Consider the following 27,373-nt stretch of genomic DNA (forward strand, 5'->3'; position numbering starts at 1 on the left):
CTTGTTTAGTATCCCCTACTTTGCTGCAATTTACATACCATGTATCATTCAGTATTTTATTGTATGAGGCCTGACACATAGAATGAAAATAAGATTTTGTGATCATTTATTGTGGTTTTCCTGAATCTCTATTCATTCTAGGAAACTTTAAAGTACTCCTTTGCATATGTTACAGTTAGGCTTGAAAGTTAAAGATTTCCAAAGACTAAACAGTTATTAGAGATTAGAAAATACACACTCTGGAAAAAACACCTAAATAGAAACATTCTGTAAATCTTCATTAATCCCACTCATATTATCTTTACAGCTTTATCTCCACCACTTTCTCCTTTGTACTTCCCATTGTTCCAACCCTATTTACTTGCTATTTGCTGAAAACAGATGGCACTTCCCCGAGTTTGCTCAAATATCACATTCCCTTTGCCTGCAATGATGTCACCATTTCATTCTACACGATATTTATTATTTGCCTTAAATGCCACTACTGTCATTATTCTTCCATCTCAGAAGGAAGTATTTTTCCTTCTCATAGATTCATATCATTTACGTCTCTTTTAGTATTAATCTCAGTTGGAAGATAAAGCAATGAAACATGAAAAAAAAAAAAAAAAAGCCTAGAAATTATCCTTAAAGACTATTCTCTCAGCACACATGTTCAATTAAATTTTCCAAATTCCGCCTATAAATGTATTCATATTCCATCAGTTTCTTTATATTCCATTACCAGTTCCCATTTTCATGTTATGTTGTAATTCAACAGGCTACCACAATAATATACACAGGTTTTCCTTCATCTCGGCCTTCTCAAAATAGTTCAAAAAAGATACTAGGCTAAACATCTAAAACACCAATGTGACAGTGTGACCTCTTGAAACAAAACACTTCAGGGCTTTCTATTTCCTTCAAGGTTGAATTGGATCTCTTTGATCTGGCAGATAGAACCTCTGGGTCTGCTTCCGGCAGAATTTTCCCCTTTCTTCTTCCATCATTTTATTTCTCTACTTCCATAATCCAATAATTCTGAACTGCTTGAAATTCTCTACAACAGCATTTCCCATGCTGTTTCTTCAGCTTCGGAACCCTTCTCCCACTCTCTTCCCTTTGTTAACTCTCTTACTTTATAACATTTCAGAGAATATGTCCTAATTCCACCTTATTCACCACAAACTCTCCTAGTAGGTAGTTCTTCACACATTTCAATACAACCTAGTTAATATGACATATATAGACTGTGCGTGCATTCCCAATCCCACATTTGTTACTCTGCAATTATATGAACTATAGCAAGACAAATCCCTGTGTCTCAGTTTCTTCCTCTGAGATGAAAGGATGAAAATTTAACTTAAATGAACAGACAATCATAAAAATATAACAGACCATGACTGACTCAAGGAAAACATCCTCTAAATGCTCCATGCTTACTTTGCTGTGATTATTAATTGTGTTGTGAATATCTGTCTCTGTGTTTGTCTCTCTCTCCCCAGATTTTCAGTTCCTACAAGGCAGCATTCATGGCTTATACTGGAGTCAGTAGAGCATAGAACAATGGCAAGCACATACTATACCCATTCAAAAGTTTGCTTCGTTAATGAGTGAAATAATTAACAAATTGATTATTTTGAAAATATGAAAACTTTCCTACAAGTATAGCAGGTTTTGTTTATATGTGATCTTTAGTGTTTTGCACGCATATATTAAATTAATGAATATATGTTTAAAAGCATGTAATATTATCTAAAGTCTAGATTTCATCTGCGCATTTTATAGCAATCTCTGGAGACAGTGCCTCAATTCAAAAATAAATAAATAAATACTGGAATATGACAGGCAGTGAAACCTGAAAATGATACTATCTTTGTCACTGACTATGACTTATTTCTATTCTAGTCCAGATTTTAGCTACTTTTCTCTGATGTGAACTCTGTGATCCAAACAAAATTTACTTTTCAAACTTTGAAATATTTAAGGATAACATTTGAAGTGATGAGGAAAAGAAGTACTGAACACTCAGTCTCAGAGATCACATAGCATTTGCTATTTACTCATGAAAATGGATGATTTCCTATTTGCATATGATTTTGCTGAGATCTGCAAATGGAATGTAGTGGTGACTGTTTGACAAATTGACCAATCTAGAGCATTTTTAAAAACTCATGTAGTCTAATAATCTTACACTCCTTATGGCTTGGGAGTTTTCAATATGAATTTATGCGTGAGAATTGAGAGAATAGTTTATAAAGGGGAAAAGATGGAGGTGGGGGAGAACTAACCATAAAAAAATGCAATCTTTTTAAATTAAAGTTTATTTGGGTGACAATTGTTAGTAAAGTTACATAGGTTTCAGGTGTACAATTCTGTGATACATCGTCTATATATCACATTGTGTGTTCACCACCCAGAGTCATTTCTTCCATCACCATATATTTGATTCAAAACAATGTAATTTTATGAATCATATAGAAGTCATTAGAACAAAATGTATCCAGAAAAAAAAAAAGTCATGAAGATTGATCATTATGTTTACTTAAGGAACTCTTCATTTGAAATAATAATATTTCTTGATATCATATAGCCAACAATTTTAACTAAAGTGCAATTGATTTATCTGCTTATTGCTTCTAAGTTCTATATGGGAGATACTTATTTAAAGATCTATTTACTGACAATACATATTGTATTGCCCAATGAGTCTGTAATTCCTGCAATTCTAGAATTTTCTTCTATACCTAAATAATGTAAAATGTTTTTAACATTAATTTAAATGAGTATACACACACACACACACACACACACACACACACACTATATATATATATTTCTGGAGGAAAAAAGTCTGGAAAAACTCTAATGGAAGAAACTATAATCATGTAATGTGTCATTTTTGCAATCTCTTAAAAAGTATTTAAATTATATAAATATGCTACAGTAATACCACTGTGACATAAGAGAAATTCTGAATTAGCTTTCTTAAACTGTGTTGTCTAAAAGCAAAGGATGAAATGCATATATATATATATATATATATATATATATACACACACACACATATATGTGTGTATATATGTACATATATATGCATATATATTAATATTATATTTATATATTTTGGAGATATGAGTCAAATATGAGTCAAAGATGGAAAGGACTAAATGAATAAAATTGACGACTTTGATTAAAATTGGCTTTCAAATAGTTCTGCAGCTTCTTTGTGGACTAGTTACTGACACTCTGCTAGTGCCAAAGATTGTCACATAAGTATATGACTGCTGATAAACCTACATAAGGTGTATTTTAAGTATAACTTTTAATTACTTACACAGTGCAACATAAACTTTTTAAATCTCTGAGATATGCACTAAGATTTATTTTCACCCAAGGACAGTTGCTTCAGTTCAAAAACCAAGGTGCCTCAAAATATGCATTCTTATCGGGGATGTACATTTATATGGCAAACTTCTTAACATGAGTAAGATAATTTCCTATCTAGTGAGCCTGTGTGTCTTTTCAGAGTAGTCCCATGAGAAGACAGCAGTTTATCATAATGTTAAAACCACAAGTATTATTAAAATATTATTCTGTATTTTAAAAGTATACAGTTACCTAAAGTAGTTCCTAAAGTAGTTTTTATGCTTCTTATAAAATATTACATATATAATCTCAAAAGAAGATATACAAGTCTAAAATGTGATTCTTTGTTAGACTGTTAATTAAAATTCAAGTTATGGGATAACAATCATTTATTTTTCATGTACATTGGTCAAGGAGGTTGGTCCAAGATATTACTCATATCCCATTAAAGGCTAATCAAGAGATGATCCAGACAATTTTCTGACTATTAGGCTCATATCACAGTTATTAATTGTTTATATTATTATTGTGCATATATAAACAGAGATTTTGCAATAGTAATTTGTTCTATAAATTTGAAAATAAGTGCAGTTAATATTTTAATAACATTTAATAAGGAAGACTTTTAGAAATCATAAGCAGTAATTATGTTAAAAAGCCACTAAATTTCAAAGTAGCCGAAACAAACACAAATATTTGTATTGCATTATTTTATCTGCGTTTAAATCACATATTTCTTGTTTATTGTTAAAATATGCTAAATATTTTACATATATAAATAAATAATGTAAATGTATTTATGTATAAATATATAAATTGAAAAAAAATGTTTATATATATATGAATTTGGCCAAATAATAAAGCAATTTCCCCAATATTTTTAACACAGGAAATCCTTAAATACATTTCCTGAAATTGAATCATATTTGTTAGATTGATTCCTCATTTGTATCAGAATAATTCAATAGTTATCACCTATTTCAAAATAGAACCTAATTCGTCTCCCTGCTTTTATCTTTGCTCTTTCATCTTATTCTCTATAAGCAGGCAAAAAGTTCCTTCTTAAATGTAAGTCCATTCCAACCCACAGTTCAAGCCCTGTAAATGGATTTCCAAACTATTTAGGAATAAAACTTGAATTCTTCTCCAAATATCCAACATGACCTGGCCACTTGTTCTTTCTCTGACCTTATCATCCATTAACTCTGGCCCCTGGTTCACTCTGTTCCAGACATACTGACCATCCTCCTGCTCCTTGGTCATGCCAAGTGTGTACAGTTTTTTAATTCTGGCTTGATATTTTTTTTTCATATATTTGCCAGAATCATTCTTTCACAACTAACAAAGTTCAGACCAAATATAACTTCAACAAAAGACTTACTGACCACCATAAATCAAATTTTAATCCCTACTTTCCTCTGTATCATCTTAAACTACTTTCTTTTGTCGCCAGAGAAATTATCTCCTAATGATGTATCATATGTATATATGTATGTGTATATATGTATATATGTATGTATGTGTGTGTGTATATATATGTGTGTGTGTGTATATATATATATATATATTCTGTTTACTTTCTATCTCTTTATCTCCACTAAAATGTGTCATGAAAACAGTGATTTTATTTGTTTGTTTTATGTCGTGTATGGTTTTACTTTGATTTTTGCTGCACTGTCTCCAATAGTTATAACAATTCTTGGCAAAGACTAGGGGTTCAATAAAAACAAATTGAATGAACTAGTTTATTATCATTTGATTAAGCAAGATGATAGATTCTTGAGAAGTCAGCATTTTTCTTCTAGTTTTTTCTCTGTTTGAAATGTTTCAAGAAGATAATACATTTTAAAAATGTATATGGACTGAATTAATGTAAAGTAGTTACGAAAGTTAGAAAACATACATTGATGAAATAATTCAGAGAAACAATTTAGAAAATTGCCACACTACAATGTCCAGCAAAGATGACTTACTAATAAATATTTTCAAGTGCACTGAGGCATAAATAGAAGTAATACATATTTATTGCATGAATAAATGGGTATGTGGATAGACGAAAGAGAGAAAAAGAAGAAAAGGAGGAAAAACTTCATGTTTGAATAGGTATCTCCCATTCACCCCATGAGTGAGAGAGGGATTCCTGCCTTAGTTTACAGGAAAGGCAGAACACACAGCAACCCACATTAGACAGATTGGATTTATGGCTGTTTATTAGTCCCATATGCTTACAGCCAGGAGGAGGAGGAACTGTTCCACACAGGGCCACATGGGGGCTCCACTCTAGAACAGAGAGCAGAAGCAGGACCTGCAGGTGGCAGGCTTTGTAGTAAGGGGGAGGAGGGAAGGGGAATTTATGATTGACTTATTTGAATAAAGGTCAGAGTTGGTAGGGAACTGAAATCCAATACTAAGCCATAAGTAGACAATGTGCCTGGTCCCTGTGATTGGTGTGATAGGAGAGTTGTGAGGCTAGGGGATCTTGTCCACAAGAGAATAGTGACAGGGCATGTGGTCCTTCTAGACTTTACCAGATTTGGAAAACAGTGGATAATAATAATCTTATTTTCAGACCCTGCACCATAACCTGCTTATGCATAAAGAGAGGTGGGTTTAAAGGCTGATTCAGTGATGCTTCCATAAATTAAATTTATCCCAATATTAGGACAGTAGGATAATATAGTACTAGGAAGAAATGTTCAACTTTGGTTATCTTTCTTCATGGAAGGAGCTAAAAACTATGATTGGAATAGATATAGGAGTGGGCTGGGGAGGCAGATGAATAATATATGACACTCTACTTAGTATTATAATATTACATCTTTTAAAATACGTATTTTTAAATTTAGATTTGTGACTCATGCAAACATAAAATAAAAAAGTGAGGGAACTATAGATGAATTAAAATCAGTTCAATGAGCATCTGAGGAGCTTGGTCTTTACGGGTAATTTAATAAAAAATGTTAACCTAAGATTATGGATACAAAATTGATCTTAAAGTTACAAAATTAGTTAATATCTCAAAGAGCAGTAAATTTAATTTTTAAAATTATCTTTTCTTCAAAATAAAGGGGAAAAGTGGTCCAATCAATAGAAAGCCAATTAAAAATGTAAGCCCTATGCTTCACTGAAAGAACACTCAGTAATTTTTTCTGCCAATTTCCAAGGTTAGTTTATTTTTTCTGATACTTTGAATCTTCACCAAAAACATGTCAGATGAATACATTTTAATATATTCTCTACATTTTACATTTGAAAAAATAAAGCTAAAAAAGGTCTAAGTAATTTGAGAAAAATCATAGAGTAAATGGGTAGAAAATACTGGATATTAATGAAGGTCAATCCTTTCTATTTGTAAATCTATGTTATTTCAATTATAATGACTGTCTGGTTAAACCTTCCCTAGAGGTTGGACTAATCACTGAACAGAGATATATTAGAAGGAAAGCAAACCTTAGATTGGTAGTTGGTTTTGTTGCCAATATGTGTAAGGAGTGAAGTTTTATATATACATTTTCAGACAAAATATTTGATACCTACTCTGTTTCCCTCACTCTCATCTGATGACATTGTAATCATAATAAAATCTGCAAGCCTCTAACTACTGATTACTCTTATATCTATGCATATAGTCTTATTTCACTCTGGATACTATGGAAAAACTGTTCTCTACTTCAAACGAAGCCCAAACCTTTCACCTATAATGTAGATCCCATCTTTTGTTACTCACTCAAAGATATTGATGCACACTTTCTATCTATTATGTCTTGCATATTCAGTTTTTCCTCTATTGCTTATATCCTCTTTGCATATAAGCACGATGTTATATATTTCTTTATATATTTATATGTATATATGTATATGAAATATATATGCAGTTAGATTAAATATATATATATATATATATATATATATATATATATATATATATGTATTCTAACTTGAACTTCAACTACAAATCTGATTTTTCTCTTCCCTTGAGAGAAAATATTCTATGAAAGAGTATCTTTGTAGGAGTTTGCTCAAAATTCTTTATGATATTTTTTCTTAAATCCCATCTAGCAAGGTTTGCAACCCTTCTCTACTGAAATTGTTCTTGCCAAAATCCCAAAAAACATTTAAATTGTGAAATCTGCAGTCTTTGCTCAGTTTTCATCTGACCCGATAAGCTACAACCTACTAGCTTTCAGGACAAAGCATGCTTCTAGTTTACCTTCAGTCTCACTTACCTCTTTTCTTAGTTTCTTTTACTAATTCTCCTATCTCCCAGACTTTTTAATTTAGGAGGGCTGGAGAGCTCAATCTTATAATAACATTGGTAAAATGATTCTAATTTATATTTCCAGCCTGAACCTTTCCCCTGAACTCCGGTCTCATATCTAACTGCCTACTCAAGGTCCCAATCCCATGTCAAACTGGCATCTGAAACCTGGCAAACTTACAATGGAACTCTTCCCCTCACTGTCCCCCTTGACTTCATCTCCAACTTAATTGATAGCAATCCAACTCCTTCAGTGGTTCATCCAAAATAACTTGTTATCCTTGGCTTTTCTGTTTGTTTCTCACAATCTATACATAAACTACCCACAGTCTTCTTGGTACTACTGTGTTTCCTTGAAAATAAGACCTAATGAGAAAATAAGCCCTAGCATGATTTTTCAGGATGATATCCCTGAACGTAAGCCCTAATGCATCTTTTAGAGCAAAAATTAATATAACACCCAGTCTTATTTTCAGGGAAACACGGTATCTTCAAAATATATCCAGACTCCATATCATCAGCTTCAATACTAGAATCTTGTGCAAGCTGTCATCATACTCCCACTAGATTATTCAATAACATCTCCTTGCTTCAGTTTCCCTTTCCCTTTATTGTATTCTCTATAGCAGCCAGTGAAGCTTTTCCATATATAAACTAAAATTTCTGTGTTCAATATCCTTAATTGAATGTCCACGTCATTGAGAGTAAAAACCAAAATCATTACAATGACTCACGAGACTGTACATGGACTGACCTTTCATTACTGCTCAGGCATCTTCCTACTTCTCTGGCTCTTACTTGTTCTATTCTTTTATCATATCAGTCTCTCTCTCTCTCACTCTCTTTTCTTTTTTTTTTTTAACTAGAAAACAGCAAGAAGTAAACCCAACTCTGTTTTAGCAACTGTCTTTAATGAAATTCTATGACCCCAGTTATCTACATGGTTTACACCCTCACTTAAAACTTGTGTATTTATTTAAATATTACTTATTTTGGAGTGTTGTCTCTTAACAACAATATTAAAAAAAATGTTTTTTACTTCCTATACCCTCTTCCCTGCATTATTATTTTTTCTATTAGTCACTGTTAACATCCTATACATTTTAATCAATATATTTCAGTATCTGTACCCCTTCTTTGAATATCAGATGTTTGAGTGTGGACATTGTATCCTTCATTTTGACTCTCCATTTCAATCTCATAGAAGACCAGAAGAGTGCCTAGGTGCTCAGTATATCACAGGCATTCAATATGTATTTGTTCACTCAGTTAATGAATAAGGAATAGATGGAGACCAGCTGAATCAATAGGTAATAGATGCTTGTTAAACAATGTTCTCTTTTTTCTTGCCTCTTCATTCCAAACCAAATCTATCTTTCTATGATTCATTAATTCTGGACGTTATTCTAACTTTCCAAGATCAGGATGACAGTGGATCTAAGAAAATATACTAAATATATTTCCTCTACTGAAAATCACTTTACTTTTATTTTTCTCCATGACGTTTAAATGCATAAAATGTCTTAAGTAACATCAATCTAAAGGAATTATTCTCTAATAATGTAATTAAAAATACTATAACATGTTCCCTAGGAGATTGACACTAGTGAAAACGCGGATGAACCTACTATGGATTCTAAAGTCTTTTCTTTTTTTGTTTTTCAAGGAAAATGCTTAGGAAGACAGATTCAATAGACTTTTAGGTGATCTGAAATATCTATTGTTATAAAGAATACATCTGAATCCAGAACTACTTGGGCAATTTTACAGCCTTATTCGTTAAATCCACACTAAATATGAAAGCACCATTATTCTACAGAATGCCAGTACCTATTAATCTAATGGATAGGAGTATGAGACTTTCCCAAGATTGTGGGTAAAGAACAAAGGGAAGTGGAGAGTAAGAAGTTTGGTAACTCAGGGAAGAGTAGGACAGCACGAATTTCCCCAGGGAAGGGCTAAGAACAACAGGTGGGATGATGAAATGAAAGGTAATAAGATACAACACACAAAAGCCGTCTTTCTCACTTTTTCCTGGAACTGATTTTATCTCTTGCTCACTTCTGTTATGCTCATTCACACATTAATGATGATAACCATGGAACATAAATTTTTATTGGGGAACAGTGTGTTTCTCCAGGGCCCATCATCTCCAAGTCATTGTCCTTCGATCTAGTTGTGGAGGGTGCAGCTCAGTTCCAAGTCCAGTGGCCATTTTCAATCTTTAATTGCAGAGAGTGCAGCCCACCATCCCATGTGGGAATTGAACTGACAACCTTGTTGTTAAGAGCTGGTGCTCTAACCAACTGAGCCATCTGGCTCGCCCCAAAAATGTTGTTTTTTTAAAATTTGATGATGTTACATTTTAACCTGAACTATAATGTCATAAATATAAGGAGTTTTGATATACACTGGAAGACTACCCAAATTAAAGTATCTTTTAATATTTCCTTAGAAGAAAGAGCTGAAAGTTGTGTTTTTCTGTTTTCTTTGTTTTTGCTTTAGCCCAGCTCCTCTTCAACACAAACTCCTGTGGTTGAATAAACTCAAAAAAGCATAATTGGCTGTTGTGTTTGTTATGGTTAGTATCACTGCTTTAATTAGCAAATAATAATATTGCATATGTTAAACAGTTTCCAGAAAAGACTACCAACAATAATGTCACTAACAGTTTTCTTTTCCCAATGCTCCAATTCAATATAAATTCATGGACATAAGATTTGTAATGATTTAGAAACTTTCAATCAAAGTATGATCTATTGTATTAGTTTCCTCTTTCTGTTGCAACAAATTATGATACATTACTTGCTTAGAACAACAAAAATGTATTATCTTACAGTCCTGGAAGTCAAAGTTCAGACAGGGCTTCATAGGCCTAAACCTGAGTTCCTGGCAGGGATGCATTCCTTTCAGAGACTCTAGAGGAGTCCATTTCTTTGGCATTCCCAGCTTCCAGAGGCCACCCACATTCATTGGCTCACTAACCTTTCCCTCTTCAAAGTCAGAAATTGCCAGTCTGGTCTTTCTCATGATGCCATCTCTTTCTTATTCTGACTCTTCTATGTCCTGCTCTATTTAAGGACCTCTGTGATTATGTTGTGTTCCACATGGATAAATCAGGACAATTTCCTTAATTTAAGACCAGATGCTTAGCAACTTTAATTCTACTTGTAACTTTAATTTCACCCTTCCCATGAAACATATCAAATTAATAGATTCCAGAAATTAGGATGGGGTCATCTTGGGGCAGGGAAGATGTCTACTGCATCTATAAATAAATAACAAAAGCGTGAACTATGAGTTAGCTAGAAATGCAAATAACTGTACCCCACTCAAGTCCTACTCATTCAGAATCTTTGAGAGTATGGGCCAGGAGACCTGTCTGTCTGTTTTACCAAGATCTCTAAGTCATTTTTGTCACATGAAAGTGTGGGAAATTAGAGTTTATCAGACAAACATCGAGAACTGACTTTCTTTGTCCAATAAGAGTTAACATTGTAAACTAAAAATACGTAAACACATTAACTTAGGTATTTTAGATCTTTTTTCAGCTCTCCTTTCTTTACCTTTGCATTACTGACCAGAGTCTGCTACTAAATATTTGAATAAGTTGTTTCTATAGCCTTTTCTCTGCTCACCTTCTAATCTGTGGTCTGCAAACATTTATTGTTTTTTGTGTTTTTTTTCCCTCCGTCTCTTCTTAACGATTTCAGGGACATCACTGGTGCTGTTATTACTCTCAAACCAAGATTACACCATGCCAGTGCTTCTTGAAAATAAACAACATCAAGGTTTTCTAATCCAGAGTCTGGATACTATTATTACCTGTCTGGATACTGGTTTTGTCATTTCAATCTACTGCCAGAGAGATGCTGTGCATTTTTATGAATTGTATCTGGGCATATCAACTTTTTTTTCCTGATGGAAATATCCAAGAAGCCAGATGAAATCATAATTCATATTCTGTAAAGGTTTGTTTTTTAAAATCTGTTATAGGAAAGCTACCATTTATTATGTAAACAGTGATTTATAAGATCATTTCATCAACGTTTACAGTTTTAAATAGAACTGAAATATAAAATCACCTACCTTTGCGCTTTCTCTCATGTTATCAGATATTTACGATCTAATTAATTCCATATTAGATAACATTGCTTTTCTTTGTCACTCAAGTAGAAACATTAATTTGACTCCTTTCCCAGAGATATAGTGATTTGAATTATTTCTCAAAATAAATTGTTGTTTGTGTGTAGGTCAGAGGTTTAGAGTCTGTAGGAATCTAAGAGGCCGAGACCAGCCAGTGTTCGTTCGTATGGAGACCTGCCTGTCTGTGAATTACCTACTAACGGTAAGAACAAGTGATAGTTCACACTGCTGCTCTTGCTGACTGAAAGAGAGATTCCAAAATGTTCACAGAAGTCCAGGGCATTATATCTGCCATGGTCCTCTGAGTGCAGGAGAGTCTGTCACAGTGTTGACTGGATTCCCTGCATACATTATGAGAAAAAAAAAATATTACTCAACCTATCGACTGTGTTATTTCCTCAAGCAATTTGGGGCCCAATGTGATATTGAATAAAAACACTAATAATATATTTCAGGGAATATTCTTACCTTTTCTTCTTGGCAAAGAAAAATGAGCATGATATTTAACTAGAGGATATTTAATCCAGGAAAATAGATCATGGAAAACCTTACTTAAGAGCAACAGATAAAGGGCTCAGTCATTTTATTTCATCTAATCTTCACTGGCAAAAAAAGTTCTGCTGCTGTCTTGAATTTTCCTGAGTCTACATCAAGTTTCTTAAATGCCCATAGCTTCTCTTGTCCCGTTAGTGATATAGAACTAATGTTGACCTGACCTCAAGTAGTATTTTGAAAAATAAATAAAACAATAATGTAGATAAAACCTTTAGTAAATTGCTTGGCTTACAGTAACTTCTCAATAAATAGTAATCACAATGATCTATCATATCACTATTGTTTTTATTTTATTTTTATGCTTTTAAAACTAATTTATTTTTTAAAATAAAATTGTATATATTTAAGGTATACAACATAATGATTTATTATACACGTACATATTGAAATGATTATTAACTCAAGCTAATCAACATATTCTCTCACAGAGTTACACACAGATGACCAACAGTTACATGGAAAGGTGTTCAACATCACTGGTGATCAGGAAAATGAAAATCAAGATCACAATGAGCCAACACCCCGTACCTGTTAGGATGGCTATTATAAAGATAAATAAATAAAAGATAACAAGGGTTGGTGAGAGTGTGGAGAAAATTGAGCCCTTGTACATTGTTGATGAGAATGTAAATTGGTACAGCCACCATAGAAAACAATATGGAAGTCACTCAAAGAACTAAAAATAGAATTACCACATGATCCAGCAATCCCTCTGTGTATATAAACAAAGAAAATAAAATCAGTACCTCAAAAAGATATCTGTTTTATTGTTAACACAAGACCCTACATCTATCTAATTCTGTATTTCTATCTTTGTATTCTTCTTTCTATGGAAATTTTAGATAATTTGATAAAGGAATAAAATAGGGGAATTGATATCTCTATATTCTTTTTTGTTTTTTAAATTAAAAACAGGAAAGTAAAACTCGTAGACACAGACAATTTAGTGGTTACCAGAGGGTGAGGAGGCAGGGGGGTGGTAGATGAGGGTAAATAAATCAAATATATGGTGATGGAAGGAGCACTGACTCTGGGTGGTGAACACACAATGTGATATACAAATGATGCATTACAGAATTGTACACCTGAAACCTATGCATCTTTACTAACAATAGTCACCCCAATAAATTAAACCAAAACAAAACATAACAAGGAAGCAACAAACAAACAAAAACAAACCAAATAAGCTTTTACTTTCTGTAACACAATTTGGAGACTCTTCATTAAGTATTTTTTATATCATTATTTTTTCCTTTTTATTCCACGTAGATACCAACCTCCACCTTTAGAGGTACCTCTGCTCAATACCTTTTTATCGCTTTACTCCTGTTAGTTAGGTGACACCATGTTTCCTCTCACAGTCCTATTTTTTTCATCCAGAATTCAAGATCCTGAAATTTATTTTAAATGCTACAAAACACAGCATGCAATAGTTTAAACATGAAGAGAAATTTCATGGTTCAAATATGTGCTTAATTTCAAGAAATTCAATGAAATATATGTTTAAAGTGTGCTTCTTTCTCAATGGTAAGTGTACATTCCTTTAAAAAAATAAGTACACTAAGAAATCTCATGGGAGAGAGTCATGTCATTTGAATAAATCTATTTTGGTATGCTTAACAGATAACCACACTCCAATTTTGTACTTCCCTATCTTGTTTGGGGTTTTCTGTGACAGTAATGGGAACTCAATGGAAAAGTAACATTTGTTCCTGAATTATCATGGTAGAAAAAAATAAAATTCACTTTGCGAAATAACAGTTAATAGCTTATGACAATTGTTTAGAAATAAAACTTAAACTAAAAAAAGAAAGCATGTCTTGATGAAAACTGATGCTAAGGTAATATATGAATAAACTATGTTTTTTCCACAAAGAATATCAATATAAGTGCTAACTAGTCAATTTTTTTAAAAGGTTTTTTGTTTGTTTGTTTATTTGCTTTTGTTTGTGTTTTTTTCTTTTGCTTTCACATTAATAAAATTTAAAATAAAAGTTCACATTTCGAAAGAAAATGAGAAAATTGATTTGTCTAGTCTACACATTTATTCGAAATAAATGGTTATCAATTGGGCTCTGTGTGCATGTGAGAGATTCCCTATTATAATGCATGTTCTATGATGGTAGAGATGACTCAATGCTTGTGCACCATTGTTTCACAACCAGAAAGAGTAACTATAATATACTCATATTTTAATTAAATTATAGGTGATATTTTTTCTCCCACTTCTCTTGTAGAACTGTAATACATTATCAGGATTCTAAAATTTCAAAAGTACTCCCTGATCTAGGCAACCCTGACCTTGATAACTGCAAGAAGTTTTTGCTTCTTCCTTCCTTCCTCCACCCCAAAGCTTATATATTCTAATTTTCATTTGATTTACCCTGTATCTCTATGTTTGACTATGACAGTCAATCTACTATAGCTGTAACACTATTATGTAGGATTCACTTGAATAATTACCACTTTATTTCTGACAATTGTATCTGGTTTCCTTTCCCATAGATTCTTCCTTAGAATACAAGCCTTATTACCTAAGTTCACTTGGCTAAAATGTTTTTATCATCATATGTGAAACACCAATTTATTTTCCTATAGGTAAATTTTGTGATTGCATATTTTAACATACCTAGAAAGTAAACCATTAATTAAAAAAAAAAAAAAAAGATGTCCTGCTTTTTCCTATGTCAGAACAATCTACTGTATTGCTCATGGCTAGATATTTCAGGAGGCAATTCAAAGCAATACACTTTTATAATAGATTTTTATGAAAACAGATTAATGTCTGCACATATTTGATCTTCCATAAACATTTGATAATTGAATGACTTTAATTATTCTCTCATCAGCATATAATTTGGCACAACCCCTTTGGGCACTGCCACTGTCATACAGAGGGATGAGGAACAGCAGGATATGGCTAGGGAAAGAAGCCAAATCCAAAAATCTCTGTTAGGGTAAGGGAGTTCTGACAGATTCCATTGGTGGCCCTACAAAAAATTAATTATATAGAACTAAATATGTCTAAAAGTATCAGGTGGGGAATGTAACCAAGCAAGCAAGAAATTTAGTTTAGAAAAGTCAGGGAAGGTCAAAAAACTACCAATCTATCTCTCTCTTCCTCTGTTTTAGTCTATCTGTGTATTGAGTTTCACCAAAAATCACTACGAGTATCTGGACAAAGAAAAATAGTCATGGGGGGGGGAGATGAAGTATGGAGATCATTCCCCAAATTATACATTTGGACCTATACTTTTAGGTAACAAAAAAAGGTCATACAAGTGACAGTTCATATCAATGCCAGTGAAGTTACAGAAATGAGGTCAACTATTTATCATATTGAGGTTTTTAAATAAGATTTTGTGAGATTTTTACATGCGTCCTAATAAAAAGAGTAGTAAAAAATATTGCGACAATAACATTCACAATACTCTTCTCGTGAAAAATAATTCATTGTGTGGAATTTGTATATTAATTCAGGACAGTGAAATAACAATCAAATGCTTTTCAGTAAAAACATTTCCATTAGTGGTTAAAAGGTATAGCCCATGCAAGTAGGCTTCCATGGTAGTCTAGTTAAATTCAAGAACACAGGGTGAAAATGTATTAAAACAATATTTTCAAGACATTGGCAATCATACAATGGAACACAGTGATTTCTGAGAAATGGAAAACAACCAAGGTGAGTCTTACACTTCTCCAATCTCATTATCCTGTGAGAACTTGCAGACCATAAAGCTGGGAAAACTCAGTTGGAGCCTGACCAATTCCCTAAGTGAAGCGATGCAACAGAGAGTGTAGAGATAAGGGTAGTTGACTTCCCAAGGCAGAGTGCCAGAATAGAAGGAAATGCACACAGAGAGAAATGGAAAGATCTATTGCTAGCCCCCCTTGAGTATTTAGCAGTGTATAGGTCAATGCAAACATGCAAGTAATCAACCTTGGTGCGGGCAAAGAACCACACCAAGAGAGGATTCGAGAGGATTTTAAAAGGTCATGATTCCCAGGAATTAGGTAGAGTACTCAGAAGTATCCTGCCTCAGTAGAGGTAAATAATTAGCAGTAGACTACAGCCTATTTTTGGTCCCATTTTATAATCTTCGAAATTAAATATCAAAAGAATCAGTTTCAAAGTAACAACTACATTTCAGAACAAAGTTCATAGTACTAAGAGAAGTGCAAAAGTATGCTGCAACTAACAAGGTGTAAAATTCATAATTCCTGATATGTAATCAAAACTTAGCAGAAATGCAAAAACAGCAAGAAAATACGACTCAGGTAAGGAAAAAATCAAATATATTGAAAAAACAAACAAATAAAAAGAACTAAAACAGATGTTATTATTGTAACTTTACTACAAAAAGCTAAACAAAAGATTGAACATGTTCAGTATAGGTGTGAGATGAAAATGGCTAGAGACAAAAATTATAGTAATTGAGCTAAACAGCATATTAGTCACTGCAGAAGAAAATATGTATTATCGTGAAGACAAGGCAATAGAAACAAATTCCAAATTCCTCACAGACTGAAGAACAGAAAACAGTAAACTGAGAATCTAGTTAGTAGTGGGTATCTTCAAATGATCTAATATACATAGATAATTGAAGTTCCAAAAGGAGAAGACAGAAGGGGGGATAGAAAAAATATATGTATATATTTGAAGAAATAATGCAGAAGATGTTGTTAAATGTAATCAGAATTATAAACTCATAAAGATTTTCAAAGAACCCAATCACAATAAACATGAAGCAACTAATAAATAATTGAGCTGCTATACAAGTCCCTGACCACCAACATTTGGAACATATATATAATCAACCTTTCCCAATTACAATATTTATATTTTTTCACTGATTATTCTGTTTGACAGAAAGTTTATGTCGATTTTCTTTTTCTTAATCCAGTCTGAGAGATTTTCACAATAGTTATTGTTGCCTACTGTTTCCCATTATGCTTAAAAATCATGGCTTTATAGCCAAAAAGCTATATCTTTCCCTTTTATTTTACTTTTGTGTTTTAGCCAGCCTATTTGATCTTCCTATATTTATTAAATTCATCTTATAGACTGTCTTAAATTTTCTTCAATTCATTTTTTCTAAGTTATTTTCCTATTAGATTTCATATTCATTTCAAGTCTACCTGCTTCCTCTGTCTAAGCTCAAAGTCCCAAGTCTCCAGAAACTCCAATCACTTACAAACTATGATGAAGCAATACAGTGCAAGGACTGGGGTCTGGCTTCCCAGTAGCTCTAAAGAGAAAAATGTTATGATCCAAAATTCTAGGAGCATCAACTCCCTGATGAACAATCATTGACAAATGTGGACAGGAGAGAGAAGGGCACTTCAAAAAAATGTCTTCTCCATCCTGCTGACTACAGGAAGAATACAAGGCCTCTTTCTCTATTCCTCTGTAAATATGTCCTGATTGGTCATGTGAGCTTTGGTTCAGGCCAGACACAGTGTAGATTGGAGTTTATTTTTTATATTTATTTTGTGTATGTGCATTTCCTCTCCTCTGATTACTTTAGATATATATCCTAATTTACACCTTGGAGTTCTAAGAGCAAGATCCATGATGGCGGATTAGATAAATCCTCTGCTTTCCTCCTTCCATGGACACATTAAAATTACAAATAAATTATAGAACAATCAACCTGGAGAAACATCTGAAACCTGACTGAACAGAAGTTTTATAACAAAAAATATGAAGAAGAAGCCATGTTGAGATTAGTAGGAAGAACATGGAAGCAAAACGGGCTGGCCCCAAATCTCGGTGTAGTGGTTGAGAATCAGGACAGATATCTAAGCCACGGAGGTTCCCCCTGGGCAACTAGGGACCATAGCCCCACACTGGCCTCCCCATCTCAGAGTACTGGTGCCATAAAGAGGAGACCCCACAACATGTGGCTGTGAAAAACAGTGGAAATTTTACCATCCAGGTGGGACAGAAGGCTGCAGGAAACCCAGACTAACGCTTAAATAGCCCATGCACAGACTCTTACTTGCAACCATTTACCCAGGCTCTGGAGGAGTGACAGTATGCCGGGGGGGTGGGGGTGTCAGAGACATACAGGGGGCACAATGAGGTTTGTAGCTTTGGAGTGAGGACTGGAGAACAGTAACCATTTTTCCTGGGAGTAGGTCCTCCTCCCATGTAGCTGGGAGGCGGGGACCATCTTTCCTGTGTTGAGCCCTCCCCCACAGGACAAATCTGAATCTGATTGGCCTGGTGAGGTCTGCTGCTTCACCCTGCTGACTCCCTGAGACCCCACCCCACCCAACTCACACAACACCAGAGGCACTTTCTGTGTGAGCAACCAGCCCCTCCCATATTGCATTCTTTCTTGGAAAACTATCACAGTTGGTGGACCCAGGCAGGCAGTTACTGGTCTCAGTGTCCTCTGAGATTTTTGCTGAGTAGCTCAAGGCTCAGCACTAGCACCAAACCAGAGTCCATATTAACCTGTTGATCACAATTCATCCCACTCTAGTGACTCCCTGAGACCCTACCTCACCCATTTTGTGTACCAGAGGATAATTTATTAGTGGCTGAAACTTAAGGGGGCTGGCAGATGGCAGTAGGACTCAGGGTGTCCTGGCATTTTGTGGACCTACCTGAAGCACTGTACTGGTGCCAGACATACTGGGTTTGCAGTGTGGCCTCTCCCATAGTTCTCCAGGGTTAACACAGGCAGCAAACAACCATGGATAGCTTTGTAGCTATTACCAGATAGTCTCCTGCCAGTCAAGGGCAGTGGGTTCCCTGCCTACACTGGAGTACCTCACAAGGGGCCCCAGAATCAACATAGTTGGAGATTGGCTACAGACGACAGCAGAGTACTCCCCAATTAGCCCAAAGTGGCATACCCAACAGGCGGTCTCATCAGACACTGGAGCCTACTGGGGCAAATGTCACTCAGTGGGTAAGCCTCCCACACAGCACCCTGTAAGCTTGAACATGGCCAAAGACCATAGCTAATCAACCTGAGGGTAAATCCCACCCACTGACATGCCAGCAGCAATCAAGTCTCACTTATAACAGGAGGGCATGCACAATCTACACAAGGGACATCCCTGGAGCACCTGGAGCAGATGACCACGGAGACTGTGCCAGAATCTCACAGGGCACTTACTACATAAAGTCACCTACCTGACCAAAACTGGGAGACATAGCACATCTACCTAATACAGAAACAAACAGAGAGGCAGACAAAATGAGGAAACAAAGAATTATGTCCTGAATGAGAGAAGAGGATAAAAGTTTGTTATCTCATCATTTATCAGAGATCTTGCTCTTATATATGAATATTGCTATTTCCATTAATAATTGTAGTAATTTTGTTTAATACTGTAGTAATATTGTAGTAATAATGGGAGGAAAATACATCCCATTATTCTGGAATAATAATAATAATAATAATAATAATAACAGTATAAAAATTTGTGGATTTTTAATTCACATATTAGCATAGGATAGCAAGTAAAAATAATGTATCTTTAGAGGAGCTTGTGGGACAATTTTGACATTTTTAATCAATGTTTTAATATATCCAAAGGTGATCACCATGGATGCTAGAGCCAAGCCAGCCCAACATATTTAAGTTTTTTTGTGTTTCTTTTTTTGTTGTTGTTGTTTTTTCTTGCTCATTTATGTGAAGTATAAAAACAAGCAAAACTTACTATGCTGTTCTAAATCAGGAATGTGGTTATTCTTGTGAGGGGGGTGGTAAGTAAGAGGGCTTCCGGAGTGCTGGAAAAGTTCTTTACCTTGATCTGGGTGCTTACACGGGTGTATTCAGTTTGTACAAATTCATCAGCTATTCGTCAGTTACATACTTATGCATACTTTATACATGTATATTTATATTCAATACAACATTAAAATTGGGAGAAAAAGAATGGCATATTTTGCCTCAGGGCACTTTGCAGTATGGACTTGTAATGTTTGCATAAAACAGCATATGCTCCCACAAACTGTCATAACATCCTTATAAAGAGAATTTGTCAAAATGGAGATCAGAAAGGTTACTTGGTAATATCTGCAAATTTGAATGTTCCCTTTCAAAAATCTATGCAAAAGCTTGCTACACTCCATCATGATTATGTGCAGTACTAGTAAGTTTCAGTCCATACCACAACAGCAATAATTGTCTCCATTACAAGGTTAACACATTGTTCTATGTTTCTATTTTTCAGCCCTGTTAAAGTGGTAGTGTGGCAAAGCTTCAAATAACTGCCAATTTACTGTGCTCTAATTCAGCAGGATGAAGAAGGTTATTTTGAAGCACAATGAACATAATACAATGGTATCTGTTCTTCACAATGGGTAGGTTTTTTTTGTTTGTTTTATCTATATTTTAAACAAATGTTTGGGAAAATAGCTCAAGTAAATCTGTCTATATTTCATCTAGATTCACCGAATGGTTGATATTTTGCCACATATGCTCTATCTATCCATCTGTGCCTCCTCTCTCTCTCTCTCTCTCTCTCTCTCTCTCTCTCTCTCTCTCTCTCTCTCTATCTATCTATCTATCTATCTATCTATCTATCTATATCTATCTATCTATCTATCATCTATTATCTATCTATCCATTTATTTCTAAATAGAAAAATATTATTATTATTCCACTTGCTGATATTTCCGTGAACTTATATAAGATTTTTCACAGGGCCAAAGTCATTCTTTACAAAAGCAAGGTAAATTATCATCGAATATTACATAGATGCAATGCTATTATCTGATTTATAATCCATATTCAAGTTTTGCTACTTATCCTAATAACATACTTTAGATCATTTCCCCCCAATCTAGCATACAATCTAGGATCACTCAATGCATTTAGGTGCTAGGTCTACTTAGGTTTCTGTAAACTGGAAAAGTTCGTGAACCTTACTTTTTCTGTCAGGAAGCAGGCATTCCTGAAGGGCACAGAGTAATTTGTTTGGTAGAATGCTCATCAATTTCAGGTTATCTGATTTTTGTCTCATAACTGGATGTAGATTTTGCATTTTTGGAAGACTACTGCATGATGTGATAAAATATTATTTCCTACATATATATTTATTTTTGAGTATAGAATTAGTAATAAAAGCTCCTTTTCTCTATCAATGGTTTACAGGCACTATTATATTTTCTAGTCACAAGATCATTTTGTCATAAATTCTATTTGAAAGAGTTGTTTACATATTCAAGCAAGAAAAAATTTTTACACTATTAAAGTTGTTCTGTCCCCTAATTAATTATCTTTACACTCTACCAACCCAAAATCCAATGCTTCCATATTTGGAGTCACAACAGAAAATAACTGACATTTTTGGTAATCTTCATTGTCACCTGACTGTGATTGTGTTTTTCTCAGTTTTTATTATAAAATATATTGTTATTTTTATGTCATCAAACCTCTTTACTCTGTATGTGCTAGTGGCTTTCCTAAAGTGTTGCATTTTAATTTAATGTTACTTGTATTTAATTTTTATAGTAATTCCATAGTTTAAAATCTTGACCATCATATAGGTAATCATTTGTGTTTAATTAGCCATTTAGAACTCAAGGTCATATGCATGTATTCTTTTCAGTTTCTTCACTATTTTCAAATATCTGCAATTACTCAGTAGAGAATATGTTTTCCAGAATTCAGACTATTAAAATTAAATTAATATAGTTTTTTAATGAAATATGATTATATCATAGACATACTATTGCACAGTTGGATAGCAATAAGCACAAAAAATAATTATTTTCAACCTCATTTCTTTAAAACAAAGTCTGCTACCTTTAAGATTATGTTTACATGTTTAAAAAATACGAGGGCAATAACGATATTGTAGAACCCTGTATAAGTATGTTTTTTCATTGTGTGTTTGTTATTTTATCTTTGTTTTTTAGAAATAATACAATATAGTGATGTGTTTGTTCTCACTGATATGTTTTAAATATTTTCTACATATCGGTTTACTTTAAAGGGCATCTTGTAGAAATTCATGTGGATTTTTTTTTTCTAAAGGCTCAAATGTTAAGACATTTTTATCTTTAGCGGTAAATAGATCTGATGAGAACTAACCAAAAAGTCAACAAGATTAATAATATCTCTTAAAGGAAAATTAAAAACATTCTTTTCCATTGAAAAAGAAAAAGTAAATCACAGCAACAAATACATTAATGCAGTTAATCCATTACATTTACAGATTCCATTATGTAAATTTGTTAGATTTGTATCCAACATCATTTGTTCAGAATAATACAATCTTACAGGCCATAAATTGAAGCTTGCTAATGAATCCAAGTATGTTTATATTTTTTAAGTGCTAAGGAGTAAAAATGTAAATACAGTTGGACCACAGTTGACTCAGATCATCCATCTATGAACGGAGACGAAAAAATTCATCAAGGCAATAAAATGATATTTAAGTATAAATATGTATCAAAACATATTTTCAAGGGAACAATGCCATTTAGCTGAATCTGCACTCAATATGAATGAACGGGAAAATGTTCAATAATAGTTTACTATGTGTTATCCACTCAGTTGAATGACTCCCCTATATTAGTATGGATGTCCGTGGTCGTGGTTCAAATGAAAAGTTCTCAGGTTCTCTCCTCGCAATTTACTTTTTATCCCTATAGGTTTTAGTTTTCCAGGATTATTACTTAAGATATTTACATAATTTGTAAAAATTATTAAAGATCTGAGATAGAAGGAAAAACCGACTATTATTTTCATGTTTCCATCAGAGCTTACCAGTTCAATGACTGACGTCTCCTACAATTTTTTTTTAATTTATGGAGTCTTTTTATTCATAATAGAATAAAGCGTACTTTTTACTTACTCTGCATAAAATACCCATACATCTCCCAAATAAATTTGAATTATTTTTCTCATTTTCTTAGAGATGATTTTTTTTTGTTTCTTTTTTTTATTTCCATTTTTTTCTTTTTTTATTAGCTTATGTTATACTTTTTTTTTCTTTTTTTTAAAATTTAATTTAATTTAATTTATTGGGGTGGCAATTGTTAGTAAAATTACATAGATTTCAGGTGTACAATTCTGTATTACATCATCTATAAATCCCATTGTGTGTTCATCACCCAGAGTCAGTTCTCCTTCCATCACCATATATTCGATCCCCCTTACCCTCATCTCCCACACCCACCCCCCGCCCCCCCTTACCCTCTGGCAACCACTAAACTATTGTCTGTGTCTATGAGTTTCTGTTTCTCATTTGTTTGTCTTGTTCTTTTGTTGTTTTTGGTTTATATACCACATATCAGTGAAATCACATGGTTCTCTGCTTTTTCTGTCTGACTTGTTTAGCTCAGCATTACTCTCTCAAGATCCATCCATGTTGTCACAAATGTTCCTATATCATCTTTTCTTACTGCCGAATAGTATTCCATTGTGTATATATACCACAACTTCTTTATCCATTCATCTATCGAAGGACATTTTGGTTGTTTCCATGTCTTGGCCACCGTAAACAAAGCTGCAATGAACATTGGAGCACACGTGTCTTTATCTCTAAATGTTTTCAGATTTTTTGGGTATATACCCAGGAGAGGGATTGCTGGGTCATATGGCAATTCTATTCGTAATTCTTTGAGGAACCTCCACACTGCCTTCCATAACGGCTGCACCAGTCTGCATTCCCACCAACAGTGTATGAGGGTTCCTTTTTCTCCACAGCCTCTCCAACATTTGTTATTATTTGTCTTGTTGATGATAGCCATTCTGACTGGGGTGAGGTGATATCTCATTGTGGTTTTGATTTGCATTTCTCTGATGATTAGTGATGTTGAGCATTTTTTCATATGTCTATTTGCCATTTGTATGTCCTCTTTGGAGAAATGTCTCTTCAAGTCCTCTGCCCATTTTTCAATTGGGTTGTTTGTTTTTTTGTTGTTGAGTTGCATGAGTTCCTTGTATATTCTGGATACTAGCCCCTTATCGGAGGCACTGTTTGCAAAAATCTTCTCCCATTCCGTCGGTGGCCTCTTTATTTTGTCAATGGTTTCTTTTGCTGTGCAGAAGCTTTTAAGTTTCATATAGTCCCATTTGTTTATTTTAGCTTTTATTTCCATTGCCTTTGGAGTCAAGTTCATGAAATGCTCTTTGAACCCAAGGTCCATAAGTTTAGTACCTATGTTTTCTTCTATGCAGTTTATTGTGTCAGGTCTTATGCTTAAGTCTTTGATCCATTTTGAATTAACTTTGGTACATGGTGACAAATAGCAGTCCAGTTTCATTCTTTTGCATGTTATACTTTTTTTTAATTTATTGGGGTGACAATTGTTAGTAAAATTACATAGACTTCAGGTGTGCAATTCTGTATTACATCATCGATATCCCATTGTGTGTTCACCACCCAGAGTCAGTTCTCCTTCCATCACCATATATTTGATCCCCCTTACCCTCATCTACCACCCCCCAAACCCCTAACCCTCTGGTAAGCCCTAAACTATTGTCTGTGTCTATGAGTTTTTGTTTCTCATTTGTTTGTCTTGTTCTTTTGTTGTTTTTGGTTTATATACCACATATCAGTGAAATCAAATGGTTCTCTGCTTTTTCTGTCTGACTTATTTTGCTTAGCATTATACTCTCAAGATCCATCCATGTTGTCACAAATGTTCCTATATCATCTTTTCTTACCACCAAATAGTATTCCATTGTGTATATATACCACAACTTCTTTATCCATTCATCTATCAAAGGACATTTTGGTTGTTTCCATGTCTTGGCCACCGTAAACAAAGCTGCAATGAACATTGGAGCACACGTGTCTTGATGGATAAATGTTTTCAGATTTTTTGGGTAGATACCCAGGAGAGGGATGCTGGGTCATATGGTAATTCTATTCCTAATTTTTTGAGGAACCTCCACACTGTCTTCCATAACGGCTGCACCAGTCTGCATTCCCACCAACAGTGTATGAGGGTTCCTTTTTCTCCACAGCCTCTCCAACACTTGTTACTATTTGTCTTGTTGATGATAGCCATTCTAACTGGGGTGAGGTGATATATCATTGTGGCTTTCTGTTGCATTTCTCTGATGATTAGTGATGTTGAGCATTTTTTCATATGTCTATTTGCCATTTGTATGTCCTCTTTGGAGAAATGTCTTTTCAGGTCCTCTGCCCATTTTTCAATTGGGTTGTTTGTTTATTTGTGGTTGAGATTCATGAGTTCCTTGTATATTTTGGATATTAGCCCCTTACCAGGGGCACTGTTTGCAAAAATCTTCTCCCATTCCGTTGGTTGCCTCTTTATTTTGTCAATGGTTTCTTTTGCTGTGCAGAAGCTTTTAAGTTTCATATAGTCCCATTCATTTATTTTAGCTTTTACTTCCCTTGCCTTTGGAGTCAAATTCATAAAATGCTCTTTGAACCCAAGGTCCATAAGTTTAGTACCTATGTTTTCTTCTATGCAGTTTATTGTGTCAGGTGTTATGCTTAAGTCTTTGATCCATTTTGAATTAATTTTGGTACATGGTGATAGATAGCAGTCCAGTTTCATTCTTTTGCACATGGCTATCCAATTCTCCAAGCACCGTTTATCGAAGAGGCTGTCTTTCCTCCCTTATATGTTTTTTGCTTCTTTGTCAAAAATTATCTGTCCATATTTATGTGACTTTATTTCAGGGTTCCCAATTCTATTCCATTGGTCTATGTATCTGTTTTTCTGCCAATACCATGCTGTTTTGATTATTGTAGCCCTGTAGTACAAGCTAAAGTCAGGGAGTGTGATACCTCCAGTATTGTTCTTTTTTATTAAGATTGCTTTGGCTATTTGGGGTCTTTTGTGGTTCCAAACAAACTGATGATTTTTTGTTCTATTTCTTTAAAAAATGCCATTGGGATTTTGATGGGGATTGCATTAAATCTGTACATTGCTTTGGGTAATATGGCCATTTTAACCATGTTGATTCATCCAATCAATGAGCACAGAATGTCTTTCCATTTCTTTGTGTCTTCTTCAATTTCTTTTAAAAATGTCTTACAGTTTTCAGCATATAGGTCTTTCACATCCTTGGTTAAGTTTATTCCTAGGTATTTTATTCTTTTAGCTGCGATTGTAAAAGGAATTGTTTTTTGTATTTCTTTTTCTGAGATTTCATTTTTAGTATATAGGAATGCAATGAACTTTTGTACGTTGATTTTGTAGCCAGAAATTTTACTGTATTCGTTGATTGTTTTAAAAGCTTTATGGTGGAATCTTTAGGGTTTTCTATATATAGCATCATGTATCTGCAAAGAGTGACAATTTAACTTCTTCATTCCCAATTTGGATGCCTTTTATTTCTTTCTCTTGCCTGATTGCTTTGGCGAGGACTTCCAACACTATCTTGAAAAGCAGAGGTGACAGTGGATAGCCCTGTCGTGCTCCTGAATGTAGATCAAAGGGCTTTAGTTTTTCACTATTAATTATGAGATTAGCTGAGGGTTTGGAACATATGTCCTTTATTGTGTAATGGTATTTTCCTTCTATACCTATTTTGTTAAGTATTTTAATCATAAAAGAATGTGTATCTTGTCAAATGCTTTTCTGCATCAATTGATATAATCAAATGATGTTTGTCCTTTATTTTGTTTATGTGATGTATCACATTATGGATTTGCGGATGTTGAACCATCCTTGTGCTCCAGGGATGAGCCCCACTAGGTCATGAAGAATAATCTTTTTAATGGATTGTTGTATTTGATTTGCTAGAACTTTGTTTAGGATATTTGCATCTGTGTTCATCAGAGCTATTAGTCTATAGTTTTCTTTTTTGTGTGTTGTCCTTACCAGATTTTTGTATCAGGATAATGTTGGCCTCATAAAATGAGTTAGGGAGTACTCTCTCTTCTTCAATTTTTTGGAAGAGTTTGAGCAGATTTGGTATTAGATCCTCTTTGAAGGTTTCGTGGAACTCACTAGTGAAGCCATCTAGTCCAGGAGTTTTGCTTTTGGGAAGGTTTTGGATGACTGATTCAATTTCAATACTGGTGATTGGTCTGTTTAGATTTTCCAGTTCTTCATGGTTCAGCCTAGGAAGGCTATGCTTCTAAGAAATTGTCCATTTCTACTGTTAT

The sequence above is a fragment of the Rhinolophus sinicus genome, linkage group LG03, assembly GCF_036562045.2.
Source record: "Rhinolophus sinicus isolate RSC01 linkage group LG03, ASM3656204v1, whole genome shotgun sequence".
Taxonomy (NCBI): Eukaryota; Metazoa; Chordata; class Mammalia; order Chiroptera; family Rhinolophidae; genus Rhinolophus; species Rhinolophus sinicus.